The sequence below is a fragment of the Ambystoma mexicanum genome, chromosome 1q (genome assembly GCF_040938575.1).
Source record: "Ambystoma mexicanum isolate Mex_15411 chromosome 1q, UKY_AmexF1_1, whole genome shotgun sequence".
Lineage (NCBI taxonomy): Eukaryota > Metazoa > Chordata > Amphibia > Caudata > Ambystomatidae > Ambystoma > Ambystoma mexicanum.
Window position 1 is genome coordinate 230,390,033 of NC_090922.1, and position 5,441 is coordinate 230,395,473.

The following is a 5,441-nucleotide window of genomic DNA, read 5'->3' on the forward strand; positions in this document are numbered from 1 at the left end:
GCAAAGGGAGAGTCAATCAAACCATTGATTAGGACCTCTGGTCAAAGGTTTGCCATACCAAATGTCCTTATTTCAGAGGGCAGAAAGTCCAAACACCATTTAGATATCGGGTGGTATGAAATGAAGAGGCAAACAACAACGAATAAGCATTCTTTGCTGCTGTATTGATCTGGCCCTAAAGGGTTTTAGTTTAATGCCAATTATATTTAAAGATATAAAGATTAATGGTCCAGGGTGCTTGCAAAATGAAAACCCCCTCCCCATCACAATGGCTGGGTCATACAAGCCTGAGAGCATCACAATAGACCCAATAGACATGAGAAAAACTCGGTACCTCTGAGTGTATGTGGGCCCATGGCTGTATCAAGGACAAGGCAAAAACAGGAGGTGGCTTAAGGAGTCAGCACCAGAGGCTGTCCGATTGAGCCCTGTAAGCAACAGATGTTGGACCATCCTATAAAGGATTCTGAGGCTGATTTCAATTTTAACTTTGCTGCTGATTTAAGGATTGCTCAACCTTCGACCCACGTCTAGTTTGCTTGGATAAGCCCTGGAAATCTTTTACAGCTTGTACTGGTGGGAGATGATGTGACTTTATCAACTGCAACGGGATATGAGGCATGTGTGCCACAAAAAGCAGGTCTAGGATTTTTTTATAAGAAAGCCGCTTTAAGAAGGGAACTTTGGGCAACCCCACTGAGAGCAAAAGTATTACACAAAAGGTAAGGGGGTCAGTGGGTCAACTGATACAATAAACTAACTCACAGTCAAATGTGCTAAGTCCAAATACTACCTGTTTCTACATTTTCCAGGCTTTTTGTCTCATTTCTTAACAGATCCATTCCTATGTACCTCTGTGCTTTCAACAGAGTTTTCATTGTAAGAGAGGGACATACAGTATACCTTAAACATTCCTGGGCAGGGAAGACTCTATGTAAAAGCAAGAGTAGCAGACAGCTTAAAAGAATCATCAGCAGGACCCTCTAGATCTTCCCCAAAAAACATAACATTATTTCTCTGCATGCATGTGCGTTGAACAGCGCAAGTAGTTTGGTTAATGTCAGTGGATAAATGTCACTTTCCCACAGCGCAGAACAAAATCACTTGTACAGGCCCCTTCTGCAAAAGCATTACCACTGTAGAAAGCAGTGAAGGTGAGGCAGTGTGCAGTCACCTCCGACACTTCCCTCCTCTGATCGGCCACGATCGGCCAAGGACCTCTCTATGAGAGCTGAGGGTGGAATTTTCTGGACCTCTGTAACTTGGGGAGACATGGCAAAAGGGATCCTCAATCAACAGCTCAGCCTTTGCTTTGTGGCCTGTCCGTATATATCTGTTCTCCAAATTACCTGCCGCTGCCCAGGTGTCAGCTGGTGAGATGGAATGACCTCCCAGGTAGGATCCTGGCAGATGATTTGCATAGGCAAACCCCCTCGCTCTCTTTCTTACCCCTGCTTACTCCACAGTAGCAAGTATCTGGGCAAAATATAGTGGTCGAGGTAGGGTAGCAGTAACTAGCAACTCTGAGAAAGTAAATCTGGGGAGCTTGGCGACTTGTGGGGAACAACTGCAGAGCTCATCTCCCAGAACTTTGTGGCACGGGGAGAAGGTCTGTGGGATTTCAGTAACTTGGAGACATGCAACCTGGTCGGGAGTGCTTCAGGTCTCCTTCCTTGCATGTTCCAAGCAACTCAACAAAGCATCAACAGGCTGCCATGCCAGCCACAGAGCCCCTTTCCACATGATTAAAAGCCTAAAATCTTTTCCATGCAAACACATAGCCACCGAAAACCATATTTTCTTTGTTTTCTCTCTCTCTGTCTCTCTCTCCTCCCTCCCTCCCCCATAACCCCCCCCTCCCTACCATTCATTTTAAGTTTTCCTGCACTGCAGCACATTGTGACAATGGTATTTCACAATGGGACTGTTTGAAAGTTACAGAAATAAAAAAAGAATTAACCAACTAAAAGCAGCCAAATCCGGAGTACACTGCTAAGCCACAATTAAAGATTAAGGCCTAGAAGCAAGTAAAGCTGTAGTTCAGAGCGATGTTTGCAAATAGCTCCTTAAAGCAGTTGACGCTGGAGTGCACAACAAGAGGAAAAGTGATAATACTCAGTTTGGTAGAATGGGATAAAAAACAAAAGCAGCGTGCCACTTCTAAAAGTACAAGTCAAGAAATTGAAGGAGATGGGGCTGTTCATTCAGTCAATAGGACTCACAAGTAAAAGTCTCCCGAGGCATTAGTGTTGAATTTGGCCCAAAATGTATTGTGTTGTCGTGTATTATGTATGAAAATACAATTTCAATCTTCATTAAAAAAAGATGTATTAAAAAATAAATACTTGCAGATTAAGAAAGTTTCTGTCCTGTCGTGTGCCAAAAATAGTGAATGCTTTACGAATGTGCGTGTCATCCTTTGAAGCAGGGGCCAATTCTATTTTCCCATTTTCATTCCAATATTAGTACATGTTTTGCTGAGGTACATAGGAATGGATCTGTTAAGAAATGAAACAAAAAGCCTGGAAAAATGTTGAAACAGGTAGGATTTGGACTTACAATAAACGGACTCACAGTCAGATGTGCTATCCCTTGACCCACTGACCCGCTTACCTTTTGTGTAATCCTTTTGCTCTCAGCAGTGTTGTCCAAAGTTCCCTACTTAAAGAGACTTTCTTATAAAAAAAGATCCTAGACATGTTTTTTATGGCCCACATGCCTCATATCCCGTTGCTCTTGATAAACTCACATCATCTCCCACCAATACAAGCTGTAAAAGATGTCAAGGGCATAGCCAAGGAAATTAGACGTGGGCCGAAGGTTGAGCAATCCTTAAATCAGCAGCAAAAATAACATTGAAATCAGCTTCAGAATCTCTTAAAGGATGGGCCAACACTGGTTGCTTGCAGGGCGCAATCGGGCTGACGCCTTAAGGCAAGCGCAAAGGGAGAGCCAACCAAACCATTGATTAGGACCTCTGGACTTTCTGCTCTTTAACATAAGGACATTTGATATGGCAAACGTTTGACCAAACACCATTTAGATGTCGGATGGTATGGAATTAAGCGGCAAACAGCAATACATCAGCATTCTTTGCTGCTTTATTGATCTGGTCCTAAAGGGTTTGGTTTAATGCCAATTATATTTAAAGATAAAAAGATTCATGCTCAACGGTGCTTGCAAATCGACACCCCTCTCCCCATCACGATGGCTGGGTGATGCAAGAGTGAGAGCATCACAGCAGACCCAGAGACATGAGAAACACTCTGTACCTCTGAGTGTATGTGGGCCCATGGCTGGATCAAGGACAAGGCAAGAATAGGAGATGGCTTAAGGTGTCAGCACCCAGGCTGCCCCATTGCGCACTGCCAGCAACAGATGTTGGACCATCCTTTAAGAGATTCTGAGGCTTATTTCAATGTTAACTTTGCTGCTGATTAAAGGATTGCTCAACCTTCGACCCGCGTCTAGTTTGCTTGGCTAAGCCCTGAAAATCTTTTACAGCTTGTATTGGTGGGAGATGATGTGAGTTTATCAAGAGCAACGGGATATGAGGCATGTGTGCCACAAAATGCAGGTCTATGATCTTTTATTTGAAAGCCACTTTGGAAAACCCTACTGAGAACAAAAGGATTACACAAAAGGAAAGGGGGTCAGGGGGGCAAGGGATAGCACATCTGAATGTGAGTCAGTTAATTGTAAGCCCAAATCCTACGCGTTTCGACATTTTTCCAGGCTTTTTGTTTCAGTTCTTAACAGATCCATTCCTATGTACCTCTGTGCTTTCAACAGAGTTTTCATTGTAATGGAGGGACATACAGTATGCCTTAAACATGCCTGGGCAGGGAAGACTATGTAAAAGCAAGAGTAGCAGACAGCTTAATAAATCATCAGCAGGACCCTCTAGACCTTCCCCAAAAAACATAACATGATTTCTATGCATGTATGTGCGTTGAACAGCGCAAGTAATTTGGTTAATGTCAGTGGATAAATGTCACTTTCCCACAGCGCAGACAAAATCACTTGTACAGGCCCCTTCTGCAAAAGCATTACCGCTGTAGAAAGCAGTGAAAAGGTGAGGCAGTGTGCAGTCCCCCCACCCCCGACCCTGATCGGCCACGATCGGCCAAGGACCTCTCTATAAGAGCTGAGGGTGGAATTTTTCTGGACCTCAGTAACTTAGGGAGACATGGCTAAAGGGATCCTCAATCAACGGCCCAGCTTTTGCTCTGTGGCCTGTCCGAATATGTCTGTTCTCCAAATTACCTGCCGCTGCCCAGGTGTCAGATGGTGAGATGGAATGACCTCCCAGGAAGCATACTGGCAGATGATTTGCATAGGCACACCCCCTCTCCCTCTCTCTTAGCCCTGCTTACTCCACAGTAGCAAGTATCTGGGGAAAATATAGTGGTCGAGGTGGGGTAGCAGTAACTAGCAACTCTGAGAAAGTAAATCTGGGACACTTGGCGACCTGTGGGGAACAACTGCAGAGCTCAGTGCCCAGAAGTTTGTGGCACAGGGAGGAGGTCTGTTGGATTTCAGTAACTTGGAGACATGCAACCTGGTCGGGAGTGCTTCAGGTCTCCTTCCTTGCATGTTCCAAGCAACTCAACAAAGCATCAACAGGCTGAGATACCAACCACAGAGCCCCTTTCCACTTGATTAAAAGGCTAAAATCTTTTCCATGCAAATACATAGCCCCCAAATACCATATTTTCTTTGTTTTCTCTCTCTCTCCTCCCTGTCTCCTTCCCTCGCTCCCTCCCACCCTCCCGCACTCTCTCTTCCCCCCAGCCCCTCTCCCTCTCCCTACCATTAATTTTAAGTTTTCATGCACTGCAGCACATTGTGGCAATGGTATTTCACAATGGGACTGTTTGAAAGTTACAGAAATCAAAAAAGAAATCAACCAACTAAAAGCAGCCAAACCCGGAGTACACTGCTCAGCCCCATTTAAAGATTAAGGCCCAGAAGCAAGTAAAGCTGTAGTTCAGAGCGATATTTGCAAATAGCACCTTAAAGCAGTTTACGCTGGAGTGCACAACAAGGGGGAAAGTGATAATACTGAGTTTGGTAGAATGGGATAAAAAAAAACAAAAGAAGCGTGCCACTTGTAAAAGTACAAGTCAAGAAATTGAAGGGGACGGGGCTGTTCATTCAGTCAAGAGGACTCACAAGTAAAAGGCTCCTGAGGCATTAGTGTTGAATTTGGCGCAAAATGCATTGTGTTGTCGTGTAATATGAATGAACATACAATTTCAATCTTCAATAAAGAAAGATCTATTAAAAAATCAACACTTGCAAATTAAGAAAGTTTCTGTCCAGTCATGTTCCAAAAATAGTGAATGCTTTACGAATGTGCGTGTCATCCTTTAGAGCAGGGGCCGATTTAAATTTCCCATTATCATTCCAATATTAGTACATGTGTTGCAGAAGCAAGC

The 5,441-nt window shown here is 44.0% G+C and overlaps 1 non-coding gene across 1 annotated transcript; it reads right to left on the reverse strand.

The window, feature by feature from the left end:
• Positions 1 to 5,334: 5,334 nt before the first annotated feature.
• Positions 5,335 to 5,441, reverse strand: LOC138565364 (U6 spliceosomal RNA). Its single transcript, XR_011301252.1, has one exon. It is a non-coding gene; the product is annotated as a U6 spliceosomal RNA (small nuclear RNA).